Below are 23709 nucleotides of genomic sequence, written 5' to 3'. Positions count from 1 at the left end.
AAGCGTAATTATTAGTAAATAATTAATAAATTTAATAGATAATTAATTTATAAATTATATCAAATAAAACAAACCACAGGAACAAATTCAAGCATACGAGTTTGGAATCATTTATTATAATATTCTCATGAAAAAAGAATATACTTACAGAAATCCATTTAAAAAAGACTAAAATAATAATATAAAAGGTAAGGATTTCAAAAAAATATTTTTTGGATTTCAAATTGAAGAATTAAATAATCCTTGATAAATTCATATTAGTTTGAAGTTTGAAGTTAAGTATAAAACTGATTTTACTCACGCATCATTTATTTATACGAATTTGATCAAACATTAAGAAAAGATTCGATATTTCCAATATAAATTAGCCTTAAAAATTATGCAAGGGCGCAGAAATAAAAACTTAGGTCAAATAATAATTAAAAGTCATCTTATAATTACTCAATATTGATCATAATATGAAATCATGGTTAACAATATATCATATTTTTTGTATTATGCAATAAATTACGCACACGTGAAACTATGCGATAAAAAAATTGAATAAAAACTATATGAATCACTTGAGATGGCTATCGTTATGTTCAAGTTTATAAAAGAGAATCGCAAAGTAAATAAGTTTTATGCATTTATTAAAAATGGAGTAAAATTACAAGCAAATGTATACATCTTGTTAAATAATATCAATAATTTGAAAAAAAAACACATATATTATCATAATGCAAATGAAAGATATAGCGTCTACTGTAATGCAATTCTCATATCTACAAACTATATATGCATTCCTTTTGATCTTCTTGACTTGAATCCATGTATGATTTTTGTATGATACAACTAGCCCCAAGGCTTTGTTTCAACTAACCCCAGGTTTGATTTTTTCACAATAATCGAAATGTATTTAACGTAATAATTAACTATTTATGCAATTTAACGTATTATCAAAGATTGATGATAAATTTGAAACGATTATGTGGCCTAACTTCCGCGGTCGGTCAATTAGACCGCTGGACAATAATATTATTTGGGGAATTGTTTCCTTCGAAAATAAAGTGCAGATTGATACAAATAACACCAAATGAACCAGACAAATTACAATATATCAGTTAATATATAACAAATAGATTCACCTCTTTGGGAAATGACAAGACGAGAGATTTTTCGATTCTTCAATTTGATAGTTTGTTGTACTAGAACTAATGAAGTCATTCACATAAAATACTTGTCCTAAGTTTCAAACATTACTTAATACAATGGAAATAGGAGAAAATAGCAAAAGTGTACCGTAAACTATTAGACTTTATATTTATACATTGTTTGGTAAAATGTGGCAGATCAAATGGCTAAAAAATGTAACATAAAGTCAACTTAACGTATATTTCAACATTTTGAACCTAGCTGAATAAATGCAATAATTGAGATGCCAAGTAAAACCATTTTCAGAGAGAAATTTTTGTTTTAGTTATTTTTTTAATTTAGCGATGCATATTCAAAATCCCAAGAATCAAGTTTTTGTCAACACTGTCCATAAGTTCAGACTGTGTGAACGAAAAATTGAAAGTGAAAGTTACGAAATAAGAAATATATTTGTGTTAAATGTACATATTAGATTAAAATAATTGGTAAACAATGTGAGAAAGCCGAATAAAGTGTATTATTTATTCGTTTTTAAAAGTTTATTAGTAATATGGTAACACTCGTGATGCACGCATTTATTAGTGTCAACCATTATACACATTTATATAATGATAAATTATAAATTATATCTGATAAATATAAATAATATTAGCATTAAAAATATGTATAATATTTAAAAACAATAATGTAATTAAAGTCATACTTCAAATATGGCAGTGATCGATTTGTCATTGTAATTATCATTTAGAAATGAACCTTCATTAGAGAAATAAAGTAATTATGATTAATAAGTTCTATAATATTCTTTCCCACGGTGTTTTCGCAACTTTACTCATCATATAATTGTGTTTGAAGAACTTCATGTAATTAAAATTAACATACATTCATTGACTGATGGTATTATTTTTGCTTTTTCGCTGGCGATATAATCTCATTCTTTGAACAGCTGTAATATCTGTATTGCCGAAAAATATTTCCCCTTTCAATAACTTCAAAGATTTATAGAAACTACGAATAATATAGAAATAATTTTTAATCAATAAACTTACGTTTAGTACACGGCACAAATGTTTAATTTGTTTTATTATTTTCAAGGAACAGGGTAAAATATTCTTCTGATTCAGGCATTTTTCATTAAATCAATATTTGTACTACGATGCAACTTTAAAATGTTTATTTACCTATACCGATTTCCTTGTTGATATCGGTACTCATAACAATGATGCCGGTACGCATACAACGACAGATCTCTATACACGTACACGATGACTAATCACAATCGATCCGTATAGAAACGATCTCATCGAGAGCGAATGACGAACAGTTCGGGCGTAACGTACTTCCGTTGCATTTGTACGGATTTACACCCTAGTCGTGCCTAAAGAAGTTTTACTTCAATAAAATATGAAAACAAGCCATATAGTCATCCTCACGTCAAGTATCATCAAAAATTATTAAATATTGGACGTTACATTCACCATTAACAAATATAACTTTAATATTGTTGCTCGATAAATGCATAATATTACGTCAAATTTTATGCTATTTGAGTGAAAATGAATATTTATGTAATGTGAAACAGATCGCGTAGCGGTTTCTTCCATTAAGACATTAAGTATTTGCAACGATTGCATTGTTGGCCTGTGGAAAACTCGAAGTGCGAAACGCGAGTCGCACGAATAAGAAGTATCATCCGCCGTCAATGGAGGAGCTACGCTTGGACGTTAAGTCATTAACGATGACGCTATCGGGCTATGCGAACGCTAACGGGCGTTCGGGCGTCGCATAGGTTAAATCAATGATTAGCATCGTTGCTAACATTGACATTATGCATTTAAATATCCACAAGAACGCAATCATCGATCATCAACGAATTGCTTAACGATAACCGAAATACGATTTGTTTTTTTTTTTAAAAAAACTATTATTATTATACTATGTGATCACATGCTCGCGGCTTGGAAATCACAAGCGGTTCTTTTTTGTATTTTATCGCAATTAAAGAAAAACATAAATACTTTCTACTAATTTTTAATCGTGTTTTTAAAGAACAGATTTAGAAAGACGATGCTCTTCCTCAAGCTAAAAAATATCATGCAAAATTAAATATTTTGTGGAATTTTGAGTAACTGCTCATTTAGATACATTTTTCGCATTTTCAGTATATAGTAGGGTAGGACAAAGCACAAGAGTCCAGTTTGACGTTGAGCAATTATATTGTAAAAAGCAAACACATATCAAACAAACAATTATATGACTGTGTTCAGTAACACTCTAATAATTGTACGAGTGTGTATTTCTTGATGTTCTTCAAAAAAATTGTAACCTAGACCTACCATATGCCATAGGTGGAGTAAATTTGGACTATGATTACATAGCACATCTTAAAAATTAAAATTAATATAGAGGGAAGTCCCGTAACGCCGGACGGCACCTAATGCCGGACACTCTATTTAACCCGTATTATTTAAGCGAGTATAAATCTTTTTATATCAAAATAAAAGTGAAAGGGGCGCGGGGGTCACACAGGTGCAGGAGACCACGCGCCAAGTCTCACCTGTGACGTACACGGCCACGGCGGAAGCAACCCTTGGTGTTTTAGGCGCAAAATCACGGCGTCACCTAAATATCAATGGAAGTAATTCTAGTATATTTATGCATTTACATTTAAGTGGCATTCAATAATAAAAGTAGTACTTGATTGTTATCCGTAAAATGGTAGAATATTATTAGATATTTTAAGCAATTTTAGTAGATACCACCAAATGAACGAACATGCCTGTACCTTAGCACCGGACACTAAGTCGTACCTTACTTAGCGTCGAACAGTGAACATATTGATATTTCTTGTGAGAATTGACGCAATTTATTTTAATTATTTAATTTTGTTCTGTATGAGTGCTAACGGTCACTACATACCCCCAATTTTCGTATTTCCTAGTCGAAGAATTAAAATCTTATGATGAATGCTCTAGCTGAGAGCGTCTACCTATATGTTCAATACTGGTTATTTTAAAATGTCCGGTCCTAGGTGCCACTTCGTAAAATCACATTTCTTGTTATCAAAGTTTGATTGATAGTATTAATTATTCTTTAGCAAAGGTTGCGTTTTTGTTAATTTAGTTTGTTTTCTAACTTTGTTATCTAACATAAGCCATAATAAACATTTCGTAAAATTTAGTCCGGCACTCGGGGACTTCACCCTAGTAGATCTTTTTGCCCCTTGACTCTCCCTTTTTACTCCGTCTATGGGGTAAAAATAACCGGACTAAATTTTTTTTGACAATTTTACTAAACATAGATAATTATTTAAAATGTGTTATTTGTTACAAATTGGAACTTTGTGCCCCAGCTTACCCTATATATATACATACATATATATATATATATATATATATATATATATATGTATGTAGAACAATACAATATACCACAATTATATTTAAATAAATATAATATCTGAATCATTATAATAAAGAGTTACCTCGTTCAATCTACACCTAAAAATGTAAATGAATATGTTTCAAATGTTATACATAAAAATAATAGAAATTATGTAAGTTTTCGTATTCCCGAGCGGATACTAAAAACGTGTAGTTATCGATTAGTAATTTACATTATCCACAGACTAATTTGACCCGCGTACTCTTTTGGATTTTTTCAAGAGTGACCTCACAGAAACCTGTTCGTTTGGGTCAAGATCTTTGATGGATTTCGTAAATATACTCAATAATATGCATCGAATACTAAAATAAAATTAATTTAACAATATTCATTACGTATTCAGTTACAAATAATGATAAATTTCCATGCTCTCTGGTATTTATATATTAACACTAGATTCAGATTATGTAAGACGAGCCTGAATTTTGATAATATGATGTATGTCATATTTTCACGTATAAGGTAAAATAATTTACTTTATGATTACAAAAATTATAATTTTATTAAAAAAACAGTTTGCTATTTCAATAAGATTTCAAATTAATTAGATGTTTTAGGCATAAAGGGCTCTTTTAAAACATTCTCGATGTGTCTACAAAATTCCACATTTAACAGAGAATTAAAAGTAACATTGATGTATTATATTTTGTTATATAAATTCCTCACATAACATTTAATAAAATGATAGTTGCTAGTTTACATGTTATGAGTGATTTTCAAACCTCTATCATGGTCGGACTATAGATGAGACTTTTAACAAACGTTGAGGTTTGTTAAGAGAGTTTAACTGTTTGTTGAGTTTTAATTTGAAAATGTAGAGTTATTAAGCTCCTGAAGAAGAGAGCATTCCGTATCCCCGAAATATTGATTAAAATATTAGAAAAAGTAAATAAATAATTTTTGAAGAAAAATGAAGCTTTTAGTTCAAAAGTGTAAAAATCATAATTAATAATAGCTATCCTCCAAAAAACTTAAACAATAACATTTGCAGAACAAGAAAGATAATTTTTTTATCCAATATATCGTTAAAGATACCTCATACAATAAACTTAAGTCAAAAGGCTTTCATCGAATAATTTTCATGCGTAAAACAAAACGGCCAAAACGTTAAAATTTAAATTTCAAATGTTTCCCGTTACTTTGTAAAATGTAAACAAGATGTATGTAAATAGGTACTGAATTGATTTTGCATTCTTTATAGTGAGCATATTAAATTTGCATCTTTTTCGTTGGATATAATTCTTCTGAAGCTCTTGCTGTATGTAACGCCAACTTTAGTGATAACATTAATCTTAAGTGACAGATTTATACCATACATTATAAAAAGTATTTGTATAGAATAAGTACACAGATAAGTTGGTATCTAGTAAGTAATATTTAATTATGAAGTAATTAAAATAAAATTTATTAAATATACTAAATATCTAATTATTGAAATTATATTGCAATTATAATATGTTGCAGAGTCTCTAAAATTTTGTATGGCAATTTTATAAAAAAAAATCCCAGTATGCCAATATATAGATGTGATAATAAATAGTAGTGCGGCCTAGGGCAAGTCCGTGAAATGAGTTAAACTCCAACTCAATTCAAGGAGAATAGCGTGAGAGACGACTTCCTATTGCCATTTTACACTGCAGTGCCCTATTTTCAATCAGAAACAAATATGTTGGTACATTTCAAGAATGGACATCGCTAAATCTTGTTATAAAATATATTACGTTACGTAACAAAAAAAATTATAACACTTCTTTCACGCAATAATAATGATGATATTATGTATTTTTGCATAGTATAGCATATAATGGTATGATTAAAACTATGTCAATTATTTTCTAGATCAATTAAAGTTCCAAAAAAATGTAAGTTTGAAAAGACAGTTTAAGAAAGATTTAGCGTAGGAAAGACTGGGTGCAGTCGTTTCATTTTTTTTATCAGCAATTTTTTTGTTAATTCACCAGCTGGGAGAAAGGTAATTAATGGTAATTTGAACATTTGTCTACGAGGAAGTACTGAAATACTGTCTTTAAATCGACATCCCCAGAACAGACATAAACATACTTAAAAAACAATAGCCATAAACAACAAAATATAACAAATAACAAATTATATTTTCGAAATAAATAAACATAATTATTTAAACAATCACGAAGTTTCCAAATATAATATAACAATATATAACAAAACAAATTATTTCAAGTTTGCGATCATCTTCCTCCTTATAATTAATAAGTCACCATCAGGACTACTGTTATTGTAAATAATTTCTTCTTTGAAATCAGTCAAAAATGTTAACTAATAATTATCAGTTTACTAATTCGTCAAAATATTAAAGTAACTTTATATCAATATACTGAGATCTAGTCAGAAACATCATTACAATGGTCACGAATTTAATAGGGATTATCACTTGCGCATTTTACGTGGAAACAGAAACGTCATGTTCCTTGGCTTTCTTTTATTATATTGCTTTTTCCTTTCTCTTGGGTATTTTGTCTTATTGTTAGTTTAGTTAAACTTTTTTTTTACATGTTCCATATTTCAATCAAAAAAGACATGAAAAACATGTCATAACCATGCCCACAAAATTTGTCGCAATCGTACCCAACGCACAATTTTGGAGATGATCATCGTTATGATCGAGCTAAATTATCTGCTCAAAAATTAATTGCTGATAATTAGCTACTATCAAATAAAGCAAACTATCTGTGTACAAGTAACTGTTTTCAAGATATTAAGAAATCGAACAAAAAAACTTTTTACTCTTTAAAAGCAATACGGTTTACAGATCGTGTTAATGTAGGGCCGTTGACTGCAATAATGGAAACTTGTTCAAACAAATCTACTCCATCTTTTCCCTTTGGACCCTATCTCAAAATCAGTATATTTTAACTGTATAAATGACTGTCGCTACCGTACCTGGCACAACCATACCCAGTCTCCCCTACTTCCGAATATACCTCAACCAGGTGACGAGAAAGAAAGTTTAAAATTACTCTATCAATTCTAGCTTAAAGAAAGCTTGGAATTTAGCTAAAATATTTTCATTTTTAATTGTTCATCGTGTTATCTTATTAAAATAAAATTTAAATAAAAATGATAATTTCAAATTTTATCTCAGATTCAAAATATATTAAATTACTTCATATACAATTCAAGTACCGGCGATAATAATGTTTATTAATATAGATTATGTGCTTGAGGTAAAATAAACAACTGCTGACAGCATAAACTTTACATGCATTTACATTAAGAATAATCTTGCTAATAAAATTAATCGTACGAGTGAAATATTTTCTCCTTTACACATCTTCTAAATAAGTTATATATATGAAGAAGATAAATTGATTATACTTCACATCAATTTGTTTTTAATTTGACACCAGAATAGACTAATTCATGTTAAAGAGAAAGTCATATGGAAAAAGAAGACGCATAAAGTCGTTGAAAACGTCAACAAATGCGAATTTGTAATGCAAATTTCAAGAGTAAGGAAACATCTCGATTATCAAGGCTTCGCTTAAATTACCAAGGTACTTTAATGGAATACGTTTGCAGAGATTAATTTTAAATATTATTGTGAGATTGACAAAAAATAATGTACAAATCTGTCTAAATATTTTTTCAATTGTAATAACAAAAACTATATATATATATATATATATATATATATATATATATATATATATATACAGAACTGGACGGAGCACAAAGGTCCAATTTGATTTTCAGCAATTAGACTGTGAAAATCAAACCAACTGTATCACTATCTGACTATATTTAGTAAAACTCCCAGCTATTCAACATCGTAAAAATGTGTTTAAAAAATTAGTCACCTAAACCTTTTTACCCCATAGGCTGGGTAAGAGCAAAGTCAGAGAGCAAACAGATCTAATGTTTTATTTGAAATTTTACGAAATAATATTTGCATTATTCAACTAATGCAAAATGTACACATTTTTACATGAATAAGACTGTGTATAACCTCGATCTAGTATTAAATTTCATGGGTACATTGATTTCGAAACAGTATGTAGCATTCGGTTAATTTTTTGAATATTTCATCTCGGTGAGATTTAATATCAAATACAAAACTAACATTTTGGCCCAGTGACGTAATGTTTGAAATTAATTCATGAAATTATGCTCAATATGCACAGTAATTTTATCTGTGATGCATTTTTATAACAGTTTAGCATTAGTTCAGCCACGATTACGTCAAAGCTTACACATTAATTACATTAACGTTGATTCGTAGTATCAATTTACAGTGAAATATTTGTGTAAACCTATACTTTTCCACTTGACTATCATTTAATTATCGAGCACAGAGTCAAATTGAAAGTCGTTTAGAATTCTACATAATAAGGAAATATTAAACACAGTCATTTTGGATATTTCATAATATTTGAAAATAAATTTACAGAGATGTTTTGAATTCAGATTATTTTAGAATAAAATAAATAAAATCAGAAGCATATTAATAAATTTAAGCTCTATAATTGTTAACAGAAAAGAAAATGTTCCTATAAAACTACGTTAACACCAAAGATGTAATTATTTCATATATCATCATAATAGTTCAATAAAAAAACTTGCATAAATTTTATAAATTGTTTAATTTGAATAATATGAATACATTTGAAATTCAATCGTATAATTGTTTATCAGTACATTCAGAGTCCAAAACTTAAATCAGAAATTTATTGTTTCTAATTTATCATATAATAATTACTATATGTATTTAAAAAGGCAGTAATTACCTTTCTGTAGGTTAAGTTATAGTGATCGCAAAAAAATCGAAAAAGAATTTTTCTATATATTTTTACCTTTCAAAAGTTTTTGAACATTTTGGCATACCTTAGATAAAATGGATGTATGTGTGTGTGTGTATTAATGTGCGGATACAATTTTTCGTCGACGATTTCGAGAACACGGATCAACCGATTTGAATAATTCAAAAAATATTCGATTCGTATTGATCGTGATACATAATTGGTTTATACCTGATTAGTTTCTGGCCAATACAAGTCCAACCGTTTCGAAAATACGGGAAAGATGTAAAGTTTTTGAAAATTTTAAATTGCGGTACGGTAATCTACATCTACATATATATAAAAATAAGTCGGGTTTTGCTTCCTGACGAAAAAAACTCCAGAACGCACGAACCGATTTGGACAAATTTGCATTCGTCGGAAAGGTCTCGGGCTCCGCAAGGTTTATAGTGGTGCATGGCAGCGTGCCTTAATGCAATTTGCTGGAACTTTACGCACCGTAATTAAAAATTCGAGTAATGAAAATAATCAACAATTGTTTTAAATGATTTCAAATAGGTTATCCGCATATATATAAAAATAAGTCGTTGAATTCGTTGGAAAGGTCTCGGGCTCCGCAAAGTTTATATAAATTAGTGGTGCATGGCATCGTGCCTTAATGCAAATTGCTGGAACTTCACGCGCCGTAATTAAAAATTCGAGTAATGACATTAGTGAGAATTATCAGAATTATGCTTGGTTAAGTCAACGAACAATTTTTGCCGCAAAGAATAATGATGTACACGCACTAAATTTCACCATTCAATCAAAAATTGCTGGCGATTTGGTGACATACCAATGATTCCGACTGGTCTTCCGTTTGACTTCAAACGATTGTAATTTCCAGTTCGCCTTGCGTTCGCAATAACAAGTCGCAAGGCCAATCGCTTAGTGTTTGCGGGATAAGTTTCAAATAGATTATTTAGAAAATCATTGTTTTTCACATGGACAGTTGTTTGTGTTAACGCCAGACCAAAAAACAAAAAAATGTGGTTTACCAAAGAGCACTTCAATGAAACGGATAATTTGCGGATTCACTTTCATTTACTTAGAGAAGTTCAACTAAAAACACTTCATTTTTGTAAGCGAAATAAATTCATTACTGATTCTTCATTCAGCGCTCGAAGCGAACACATCGATTATACAATACCTGAGTACAATCAACAAGCATAATACACAGCATTTATTTAGTCACAGTTTAGTGTAGTGTTTGATCTAGTAAGTGACTTTACTTGTGAATTCAGTGCTTTTTAATTAAATATAGTGCTCCCGTCAGGGAGTACTATAAATTATCACTCCACAATACCAATTGTGGAATCATTTAACATCATTCACGAAGACCAAAATAATTCTACTCAACTAGTTCTGAACCAGATGACTACAAAAAGAAATAACGATGATGCAGTAAACAGATCAACATCGTCGGATCCAACTCCCATTCCATCAACAAGTAATTTGTCTTCAATAGCAACAATGGATCCAGAGTCCACTGCACGCGATGTGATTGATTACACGAATAAAAACCCATGGCAAGAGGTAACTTCCGCTAAAAGACGTCGCCCGAACAACGCAGTAAGTAACGAAAGCGTTCCCATAAAATTAGCCAACAAATTCAGCGCTCTAGAAAACAAAGTTTCTAAACCATCAGACGAGGCAACAGATAATAAAAAATCTACTCCTCCGCCTTTATTTGTCTACGGGGTTCGAGATTACAATCTTATGATAGCGGATATTAATTCAATTATTAATAAAAACAAATACATCACTAAATACCTACCCAATAAAACTATTAAATTCAACATTTTTGAAATAGAAGACTACCGCAATTTTGTTAAATTTCTGCGTGAAAGAGACGTCGTTTTTCATACCTACCAGATAAAAGCGGAACGCTCATACAGGGTTGTACTCAAATATCTGCACTACGCCACAGATAAAAATGACATCAAAGCCGCAATTGAAAAAGAAGGTCATCCTGTCAGAAATATTACTAATATCATACATCCGAAAACTAAACAATTGCTGAACATGTTTTACATAGACTTAGAACCCAAAGAAAACAATTCGTCAATTTTTAAAATGAATAAAATGTTAAACCAAATAATTCATTTTGAGCCCCCAATAAGATCATCTAATATTCCGCAGTGTGTAAGGTGCCAAATGTACGGCCATACCCAGCGTTATTGCAACCGCAGATTTATATGTGTAAAATGCGGCTCTGATCATGAGTCTAAAAAGTGTACAAAAGCAGCTGAAGCCCCGCCCCTTTGTTATCATTGCGGCGATAATCATACCGCAAACTACAAAGGGTGTTCTTACTACCTTCACCTTGTCGGTGCAGATAACGATCAAGCAACAATAGGCAGAAGTAACGGGACTTATTTACACACAAATGCAAACCGGTACAAATCCAACCTTCACAACAATAGAATTTCTCAGTACGCAAATACTCAGCATATGTCTTATGCTCAGGTAATAAAATCGCAATCAAACCTATTTAACAACAATCAAAATCACATTAACAACAGTAATTCTCCATCGATGTCTGATTTCCTGACTGAATTTAGAAATATGTTTAGCCAGTTAATGGAACAAAACACCATGATTGTCAAAATGTTATCAACATTAATCAACATTAATAAAGCTAAATAATGGCTAATATTTTAAACTTAGGATTATGGAATGCTAACGGCTTGTATCAACACAAAGCCGAAGTAGAATTATTTTTGAGACACAACAATATCGACATCTTTTTAATTAGTGAAACACACTTCACCAAGTACTCAAACTTTTATATACCAAATTACAAGACATACTTCACTAACCATCCCGATGGCACCGCACATGGTGGGACTGCCATTATTGTAAAATCTAATCTTCTTCATTACGAACTGGATAAATACGAATCTGAAATTTTGCAAGCCACATCAATTTCATTAAAAATGAATTCATTCAACTTATGTGTTTCTGCAGTCTATTGTCCGCCGAGGCACAATATAACCAGTTTACAATTTCAAGATTTTTTCTCTACACTAGGTAGTCATTTCATCGCCGGCGGAGACTACAACAGCAAACACGTCAATTGGGGCTCAAGATTAAATAATCCCAAAGGAAAACAGCTATATGATACAATACATAAACTCAATTATAGTGTTCTTTCTTCAGGTTCCCCCACCTACTGGCCGAGCGATCCTGCCAAAAAACCAGATCTATTGGACTTTTTTGTATCATCGGGTATAAGCTCAATTCACAAGGAAGTACGAGCAAGCTACGACTTATCATCTGACCATAGTCCAGTAATAGCCAGCATAAGCACTTCGGCAAGTATTTTTAAACCCTCCTCTAGGATCTGCAACCATAAAACAAACTGGGACATCTACCGGAAGTTCGTAGAAGACAAAGTTAACCTCAAAGTTAAACTTAAAAATTCCGCTGATATCGAAAACACCATCGATTCCTTTAATACTCTTCTATACGATGCTGCAAAGTTTGCTACTCCTACTCCTGTTACGACAGAAAACTCCTGCCAGACAACAACATATGAAATAAAAAGGCTCATAGCAGAAAAAAGAAAAGCTAGGCGTAGGTGGCAACATAGTCATTTGCCCACAGACAAAAACATTTTCAATAATCTGAGCAACAAGTTGAAAGCAAGGTTAAAGGAACTCAATCAAGTGAGATTTAATAACTATGTATCCAGTTTGAATCGTTTTGACAATTCTATCTGGAAACCCGTCAAAAATAAACTTAAACCTAACTTTCAAAATCCTCCAGTTCGTATGGATACCCAGACCTCTGCATGGGCAAGAAGTGACAAAGACAAAGCAGATATATTTGCGGAATACTTAGCTACAGTTTTTCGGCCTAACAATTTATCAAATTATAATGTCAACATTAGTCCTGCTTTAGACCATAATAGCAGTCACGAAAGCGAGAAACGTTTCTTGTCTCTCAAATTAGTAGTTAGTGAAATAAAGAAAGTTAAAGCAAAAAAATCGCCTGGAATAGACCAAATATCTCCCAGAATGCTCAAAGAATTGCCTGTAAAAGGATTCATTATAATCACCTATATCTTCAACGCTATTGTGAGACTTGACTACTGGCCAAATCAATTCAAGACCTCTTTAATAAAGATGATTCCAAAAACTGGCAAGGATCAACACTTAGTCACATCTTATAGGCCAATCAGCCTTCTTCCTATATTGTCAAAAATTTTAGAAAAACTGTTACTACAAGATATTTTGAAGGAATCCAATATCTTCCCTGATCACCAGTTTGGATTTCGTAAAGAGCACTCAACCATACAGCAGTGTCACAGGATTGCCAGTCATATCTATAACTCATTCGAATCCAAACAATATTGCACCGCCGTCTTTTTGGACGTCAAACAAGCATTCGACAAAGTGTGCCACGACAGACTCGTCACAAAAATTAGACTCTACTTACCAGTAAAGTATCATAATATCTTAACATCATATATTGTCAACAGAAAGTTTATAATCAAGGTTAATTCCTCGTCGTCTGACGTATTTCCTATCAAGTCAGGGGTACCGCAGGGAAGTGTGTTGGGTCCATTCCTATACACCCTGTTTACGCGCGATATTCCAACAACATCTATTACCACAATCGCCACTTTTGCAGACGACATATCAATCTTATCCACTGATGACAACCCTAGTACTGCTTGTTTAAAACTGCAGTATCATCTTAATTTGATTGAAGATTGGACCAAACTGTGGAACATAGGCATCAATGAGTCTAAGTCTAGCCACATTACTTTCACTCTTAACAAACAATCGTGTCCTGCAGTGTTCTTAAATGGCAATCAAATTCCAACAGTCAGCACCATCAAATATCTTGGAATTCACTTTGACGAAAAACTCACCTGGCGACATCACATTTGCACTAAAGTTAAGCAAATGAAAACGCGAGTTAAAGAACTCGGCTGGCTCATTGGACATAGATCCAAATTATCTCTTGAAAACAAGGTCCTTATTTATAATATGATAATTAAACCGTTGTGGACTTATGGTCTTCAGATTTGGGGCTGCTCAAGCAAATCAAATATTGCTCTTATACAACGGATGCAATCAAAAATTACTCGTTTGATCACAGGAGCACCCTGGTACGTAACTAATCAGATGATCCATAACGATCTAAATATACAGTTCGTTAATGATGTCATTAAATCAATCAGTGAAAAACATCACCGGAAGCTCGAAAACCATCCAAACACACTAATGGCGCCACTGTTAGCAACTCCAAACAGCAGAAGATTGAAGAAGAAATGGCCGAGTGATTTGATTTAAGCAGAACATTACTTGATGAAGTGACCTCTATTAAATATTTATAAATCTTTTATTGAGAGAGTGTGTGTGTGAATGTCTGTGCGTATGTATGTACGTATGTTAGTGTATATGATAATTTCATAACATTAGATCTTAAAATACGTAGTTTTCCCAGTAAACGGCCGAAGGACCTGAGCCAACTAGTATACCACTTGCTGAAGTGGTTACTATTATATAATTTCTTTTTTTTGTTAACGTGCGTGTGAGTATGTTTGTGTGCATGTACGTATGCATGTGTGTGTATTTGCTAAATTCATCACAATAGCTTATAGGATACCTTGTATTCTGATTGCTGTAAATAAAGAAATAAAAAAAAAAAAAAAAAAAAAAAAAAAAAAAAAAAAAAAAAAAAAAATTCATTACTGTTGTGCAACAAAATCAAATTTTTCCTTTACAAATATAAAACAAAAAATTTCTTCATCTTTCTCACCAAACCTAGTTTACTATACAAATAAAAATTATAAATTCGGTAGTTTATGTATAGTAATATCTGCGGAATTGTTGAATCCACGATTATAAAATATTTCATTTTATGCACGATGAATAATATATAAATCAATCTGTATATAGTAAAAATAAATTTTATAAATCAATCACTATTATCGCAATATACAAAGCTTGTGCGTTGTTTCTCAATCCGAGGGTCGTATATGAAAATATAGAAATGTGTGTCAGTATGTCTTGTTGAACATTTAGATCAGCGGTAAAACGCGTATTTCATTAATAGCAAAAAACTACATGGTGGAACCATACACATGAATACATTTTCAGCATTTAGTATATAAGCAGCACTACAATTTTTAACTTTCCGTGGGGTTATAATAATTGCAAAATATCGAAAATGAAAATATTTATATATCATTACGTTTCGAAGCCTTCCGAACATATTAGCACAATTTAGAAAAAATGAATATGTATATGTGTGCATACGTTTTTTTGTTAGCGAAGGAAATGCATTTATGCATCCCAGGCAGGTCTTTGTGCATATATGTGTGTGTGTACGTATGTGCGGATACAATTTTCCATCGACGATTTCGAGAACACGGATCAATCGATTTGAATAATTCAAAAAAGATACGATTAGTATTGATGAGGTGAAGAGGTGATTAGTTTTTGGCAAAGGCAAGTCCAGTCGTTTCAAACATACGAGGCAAAAGTCCTAATTCAGTTTTTGAAAGAACGGGCTGTCCGATTTGAATAATTCAAGAAACATTTTACTTGTATTGACGAAATGAAAAACCGATCAATTTTGTGAAAAGACAGAATTATTAGTTTCGGAGATTCAATTAAAAAAATGTAAAACAACATGCCACTTGGCGGTCAAAAATGATCATTAGACATATGCACTTCAAATTATCAGAAAATTATCAAAAAAAAAAAAAAAAATTAAAAACTATTCAAATATAAAATATTTAAAATATTTCAAAAATTCTCAGAAATCTATTTTTTTTTTTCTTTTTTATTCGATTTTAATTTTCGGTACAGGAAGTTCCAACAATTAAATAAATAAGGCACAATGCCACTAGTTGAATGTATTTTATTGGTTAATCAACAAGTTAAAAAAACCAACAACATATATAACTTAAGATATAGAAGAATTAGCTCTTTTGATTACTATGTGTACAGTGTATGCATGTATCGAAGGGTCTGTTCATTCGCCAACATTCCTAATACAGTAAGTATTTCATTCCTTAATACTTTTAATTTCGCTTACTTCAAGACAATGTCAACACTCTTCACCGGCTAGTAAACTTAGGTTCATCAAAAAGCGGGTACCACTTTATTTTTCACAAAACAGAAATCCTGACAGTTAGGCACTCATCAGAAAACACTACACGTACAATATTAATTACGGCATAACACTTGTTCCAAGGACACTTTCCAGGAAGAAAAATGCACACTTTCACTACAATAAGTGTAATATAATAAACACACAGAGCACAGAATTATTGGTTCGTCCTAATAAACTAGAACACCACAAAACTAGCGCATGTCAAACTTTAAGGATTTTCGAGATGAAATCTCATCCTTAAGTGAGGACACCGAACTCACGGTTGTTGCACAAATAATTGTGCCTTTGAGACAAGTGACCGGGCGTCGGATCGATGCTTCCACATGTGACAATCACGGCGTACTGATTAGTTGAATTGTCCAAACAACATCGTTCGTAAATATTCACGTGATCGGCCAGCAGCAAGCAGACACACATCAAATCAACTTCATACTTTACATGTGTAAGTGTCTGTTGCTCATACGCGATCTTGGTGTTGCTCACTCACACCGCCAACACGGCGAGCCAGTGGTCTCCAATCTTTTATTTACTCGAACTTCAACAAGACCCACGAATCGCTAGTTTTGTCATTGGCAGGAGTTTGGAACCCGAATTAGAAGAGAAGATAGATATTAGACATTTTGAAATTAGCCGAAAACCGATGACGACCAACATTCTATGAACAAACCTTTAATCTAGCCATCAACCACCAATTTATGCCAAGAATTTTATCTATTTAGTTATTTATTTTTATAAGGTTATTCGGCCCATCACAAGAAATTTAGCAAGGGATCAAAATCAGTTTATAGTAGAACATCAAACAAACTAGTGGGGCGCATGGCATCGTGCCTTAAGGCAAATTGCTGAAACTTCCCGTACCAAAAATTATTATTTTTTTAAAAACAATTAACATTTTTGAAAAAATTTTACTTCGAAAAAATTAGATTTTTGAGAAACTGTAAATTTGACAAAAAATTACTTTTTTTTGAAAAAAAATGTTTTTTTTTGAAAACAAAAAATTTTTTAAAAAAAAAAATGTTTTCTTCAATTTGACATATTTTGGAAATTCTGAACTTTTTTTCAAAGCAACCGTATTGCTTGAACTGCATAGAGACGAAATGTCAAAGCGCGTAAGTACCGCGCCGCCGTCTAACGTAAAAGCATTGGTACGGAACCCATAGAAATGTAAAAAAAATACTTATTGTTGAAATCTCTATAAAATATCTGATAATTTAATGTGCATATGTCTAATGATCATTTTTGACCGCCAAATGGAACTTTTTTTACTTTTTTCATTAGATCTCCGAAACCGCTAGACCTGCCTTCATGAAAATTTGATCAATTATTCATCTTGTCAATGCAAGTAAAATGTTTTTTGAATTATTGAAATCGGACGCTCCGTTCTCTTAAAAATTGAGTTATGATTTTTGGCACTTTTTGCCCCGTATCTTCGGAACGGCTAGACCTGCATTCGCCAAAAACTAATCAGCACGTCTCCTTATCAATATGAATCGAATGTTTTTTGAATTATTCAAATCGGTTGATCGGTGTTCTCGAAATCGTCGACGAAGATTTGTATCCGCACACACATACACACACGCACACAGAAACACACATACACACACACATACATCAATTTTTTCTAAGGTATGCCAAAATATACAGAAACTTTTGAAGGTTTGAAACGTAAAGATATATAAAATTTTTCATTTTCGATTTTTTTGCGATTACTATAACTTACCCTACGGGAAGTTAATTATTGGAATGAAGAGACGAATGCATTAGAAAAAATGTTCATATATAAATTTTTTTGGCGAGATATAATCAAGCATAAAAACAATATGAAGTATATTTTTACTACAAAAAGACGACAAAACACTAGAATTGACTTGCGACTGATAAGTTGTAATCAAACAAGTTTTATTTAATATATTAAATAATTAACTAATTATCAAAAATAAAAAGGGTGATAGATAATGTTGGATTAGGTTATAATTCATTATATTAGTTTCGAAATAAAAATCCATACTTGTTTTACAATATTTTGAAACTGTGAATTCTTTAAACCTAATTGAGTAAAACCTTAATCTCATGGGGCCCAAAGGGGCGGCCATCAAGTGCATAATCGCTTTTTAATGATTTTTGGATCCCACTACTTCCTAGTAATATGTGGTGATATTTCAAATTATTTATTACCCCCCCCCCCCCACCATACATTACTTGTATTTTCAGCACCTAAAAATCATAAAATTTTTGGATTAAAAAAAAGTTTTTTTTAAAATCAGAAAAAAGTGATATCTTACTACACCCCTTCTCCTTCTTGTAACATTTCGTAATTCTTTGTCAAATCACGCTTTCCACCTCTTTTCAGTATCGTAAATTTTATTATTAGTAATATTTTTATATATTAAACAAAATGCATCAAGTTTATACTACTCTTACAGTTGATACTCTTTACGAGATACAATAAATGTATATCCCAAGAACCCCTTTATTGAGACATGTTAACATAAGTCATAATAAAATGACCCACGACACAGTTAATTATAGTTTTTCTAAGCAAAGTTTTTTATGCAGCTACCAATATGCATTCATGTGCAATATACACAACAGGCTCGAGAATGTGATATTTTTTTATTAAACTTTAAAAAAAATCTAATAAAATGAATTGGTAATAAAGAAAAAAAATTATGGATTGGCGATCTAATGTTTAGCAAAGATTTTTAGCACCAATTATAGTTTTCTGAAACAATATTGCATATGTAGTGTGGGTGGTTGTTAGGTTTATGCAAATTACTAAAATGGAAAAATAAATAAACAAGGCAATTAATAATGAGAAAATGATTAGAGATTAGATAGAAAAATAACAATTATTTGCATACTGGAAAATCAGCGATAGTTCAGCTAAACCATCAAATTTGTGATGGAGCAATATTTTGGAAGCCGCTGCTCTACCAGCATCACATCATCGAAATCGCACATCTTATATAAAGTATACCAATCTTCTGTTATAAGAGGACTCGATTGAAACCACTGGAATTCGAATGAAGCATGTGTGCGTTCATGTTTGTCGCGCTGCTATCAGTGAGTTAGCTGGATGTACTGATAATGGTCCAAGCAACTGCTTCACGTCAGGTCAAAACATACAAATATGGAGTACAATATTATTGCATTGGATAGAAAAAGCGAACGAAAGCGATTGCCGGAATTTTTATGATTTCCGATAATTCCCATATTCAACAAAAATTATTAGATATCTCTTATTATTTCAAAGACCCAAGATTAAGGGGCCGATTCTGCCGTAAAATGGTCTAAAAACTGTCAAAATGCTATGAATTTGCTGTGCAGTCAGGAGTTTAACACATAAAATGTAACTTCACTCTTATGTTATTAAGGGGTTAGGGGTACTTGCAGGCACGAAAAAATGAGTGTTTTCAGTATTTTTTTTTTGTTCTTAAGCGATGTTTTTCTACAAAAATATTAATACAGCATTATTATACAATGTTTTGACTTAATGTAACAAAAATTTCAGAAAAAAAAAATCAATATTCCCAAAGTTATAGCTGTTTTTCTTGACCCTGTTTCGAAAAACGGTCCTGGCGGTGACCATCATAACTCCTTGGAGATTCATCTAAAATCAATAAAATTAAAAAAATAGTTTTATGAATAGTTAATCCCGGGCCGGATCGAAGGTTTTCCTTTTTTTGCAAAAATTAACAAAATGACAGCATCAGAAAGAAAAAATCTTGATTTTTGGGTAAAAAATCAACAGTTAATTGGTCTTAAAAAATTCAAATTTTTGAAAAAATAAAAATCCTTCGATCAGGCACGAGTTTATTATGTATTATAAAAGCTGTATAAATTTAATTAAAATCTACTAAGCGGTTTTTGAGTTACAGTGGTCACCGATTCAAAAAACATAGTTTTGAGAAAAACGCGTTCAAAGTTTTACATTGGATTTGCGTACAGAAATACGAATTTTAAATTCATTTACACCGAGTCATCTATTCCTGGGCCATATAACAGTTCTTCAGCCATTGTGGAAGTTTCCAAAATTTTCATTTGGTGTTGCCTACGAAGCATTCTGCCCTCCCGTGTCGTCTCGTTGGCGCGCTGATCTGCTACTTTCACACGTGCAGCATCCAATTTTTCAGCATACCAATGGGAATTATACCCACAATTAGGTCCTAGGGTACCCATAATCAATAGTAATGATTATGTATATGTATTCAACAATTTGTACGATAGTACAACTAGTATCCACGGTTTTTAGGCATATTTTTTACACTAGTTGGTTGAAGCTTTTAATTTTTCCTGATTATGGTTTCAATCTTGAACTACACATCTTGAAAGTAAATTATCATTGCTGAGATCGTTTTAAATCGGTTTAAAAGCTTTTTAAACATCAGGAGGTGAGGGAGAATAATCTTGAGTATAAGTATCGAGCTCTCCACTTGCGTCAACGCGCTGGTAAGGGTCCAATAACTCAAAAAGTAATCATCGGATCAACTTCAAATTTTCAGAGAACATTTTCAAGATATTACACTTAATGAAAATGCAAAAAAATAAAAATCGATTTTTCAAAAATTCCAAGTACCCCTAACCCCTTAAGTCACATCTTATATACAATAATGCATTTATGATAAGATTGTTTTTTTACGTTAGTGCGTTTTCCGGGTTAGGTTTTCTATCTGAACGCCTGTCTGCACAAAATCCACATAGCATTTTGGCAGTTTTTAGTACCACTTTATATGAAAAGCGATACTTATAGGCCGATTCTGCCGCACAACAGACCAATGTTATAGCAAGGCCACGTTACGCTCTAACTTCCATAGATTATGCTACTGAATCATACTGAATACTGTCAAAATGTCATGTATTTACTGTGCATTCAGGCGTTTAACACATAAACTGCAACGTCACTCGTAAGTTATGAAGCTAAGTCAGAAAGACCCTGTTATCTAATATCGTGTTTTGGCATTTGTGCGGTCTCCAGGTTAGATTTTCTATCTGACAATCTGAGAAAAATGCCTGACTGCACAGCAACCTTGGCTTTTGTCTTGTCAATATTTAGAACGATTTAGAATGAAAAGTTCTTCATAACATAGCCTTGCCATAACATTTGTATGATATGCGGCAGAATCGGTCCATTAATAATAAAATAGACTTGCCATAACATTAGTCTATTTTACGGCACCATCGGCCCATAAGTTTGCATTATGCTACTAAGAACGATGAGAGAAATAAACAGTGGAAACATAATTCGTATCCAAAAATTAAAAGTATCACGTATTTCGTTTTCCAGCTACACTATGAACGTATTTTGTTATTTATAATTAATAAGTAGGTCAACATTCCTTGCAAATAGCTGGATTCTAAATCCAAGAAAAAATGAATTTGTAAAACATTTTAACACCTAAGCAAAATAATGTTAACCCTTTCCACTCGCCACCTAAATTCCAGAATTAATACGCATTTTTCACCCTGAGCGGCGGCATCCGAGTGGAAAGGGTTAATAACTAATTGTCATATCCATAAATATATCCATAAAACATATTATAATATTGTTTTATTGTTTGAAATGGAACAAAACTTAAATTAAGATCGATTTAACTTAACATACCTTAAAATACATCTAACGATAAGTACTTGAGTTTAATAAATGCAAAGTCTTCAGACTTTAGAAGTACGATTTTGGTATTAGCTTATTAAGGATATTGACAATTTATTTGTTTAGCATATTAACTTACAATTAGTTATGTCTATTTGATCAAAGTTTGTTCAATAAAGTGTAATTAATTAAAGTAGTATAATTAATTACGTAGATCAATATTTTCGTTACAAAGTCTGGAATTAAATAATTTTAAAAAAATATTCAAATGTTTTACCAAAAATATTAATTTTAAAATTATTCATTTCAGAGAAATTAAAAATATACATGTGGCAGAATATGCTCAGTCAGTAGCGTGCCCTACCTACATGCAAGCGAACCTCGGATCGATCCTTGGCAATGACATAGAATTGTATATGTTGAGTTTGAAATTGCATAGAAATAGAAGTAAGGAGTAGAATTAAAAATAGTTCATTTTAAAGTAAAATAGAATTTGCATTGTTGAGTTGACTAAAATTAGAAGAAGTAAAAGCAAAATTAGAATTGGAGCAGATCAGATTTAGAACAAAAGAAGAGTAGAGGAATCTGTGGTAAAGAGCAAAAGAGAAAATTGGATAGAATAGGAATAAGATATATTTAAAAAAATATTGTATAGAATAGATATAAAGATAGTACTATAGAGATTAAAATAATGAAATGTTGTAGGTGGCTAAATGCTCTAAGTATGCAAGGTTAAAAAATAATACTTTATAATAATAATTCATTTAAATTGCGAGACTCAAAGTTACAGTTTTGATTAATTTTCTTTTGATCAGTAGTTCTTAAGTCAGTAATTAATGAAAATGCTTATTTTTTAAAACAAGCAAAATGCTTCAAATAAAGCACTAATCTCTATCATTTTCCAAAATTAATAATAAAGTTCATAAGTTTTTGCTTCATAAAACTACGGTTACACTATCATATGCGGCCAAACATTCGTTAAAAATTATCTTATAGTATATTTAGAATAAATCTAAAAGTATTTAAAATTTAATAGGTAATTTATCTTTAATTCAATAGTAGACTTTTACATAACTGAATAAAATACTAAAAAAAATAATGACGTCCTTTATTGCCATTGATTAAACTTGTATTGTCTATTTGTGAGCAATAAAAGAAGTTAATGGGTAATTAATTAGTATTGTACAATGTGCAAATGCACAAAACAATTACCACTGCTTTAACTTTGATAATTATTTAAACTGCCAAAATGTGGATATTATTTAAATTGTTTTTCCAGCATTGTTTATAGAGTTGATAAATTATATCTTGCCATCTATATTGTAACAAATTGTATTGTACTAAACATACTGAAATATAAGAAACAAATTAAAAAAAACTGCAAAGTCATTTCATTTTCAAATGAAGTGGCCTAAATAACCAATTAAATTCGGTTGCTGAATGAACGAATAGAATAATCACTCATTCTCAGAAAGGAGCATAACAAGAAATTGGGCGATATTTTAAGATTACATGGCGGGAGTTATTTAGAATAATGTTCAAAAATAATTTTATTAAATTTGTCACACAATGATGTTAAACAAAATTCTA

The 23709-nt window shown here is 31.3% G+C and overlaps 1 protein-coding gene across 2 annotated transcripts in view; it reads right to left on the bottom strand.

Annotated features, from left to right (window-relative positions):
- The window catches only part of LOC113377246 (myocyte-specific enhancer factor 2), a 345797-nt gene that overhangs the window by 311620 nt on the left and 10468 nt on the right, over positions 1 to 23709 (bottom strand). Inside the window, exon 1 of one of the 2 annotated variants that reach the window (XM_026617493.1) lies at positions 16452 to 16855. The exons of the other annotated variant lie outside the window; for it this stretch is intronic. The gene's annotated coding sequence lies outside the window, so the exon portion shown is untranslated. Of the gene's footprint in view, positions 1 to 16451; positions 16856 to 23709 lie in introns of those variants that run through there. 2 annotated transcript variants of the gene reach the window in all.

This window comes from Ctenocephalides felis, unplaced genomic scaffold, assembly GCF_003426905.1.
Source record: "Ctenocephalides felis isolate EL2017-DRISC unplaced genomic scaffold, ASM342690v1 CF-g0.4_SCAFFOLD_01886, whole genome shotgun sequence".
Classification (NCBI taxonomy): domain Eukaryota; kingdom Metazoa; phylum Arthropoda; class Insecta; order Siphonaptera; family Pulicidae; genus Ctenocephalides; species Ctenocephalides felis.
The sequence above is the reverse complement of the archived record's forward strand: the minus strand, read 5'-3'. Positions and strand labels throughout refer to the sequence as shown.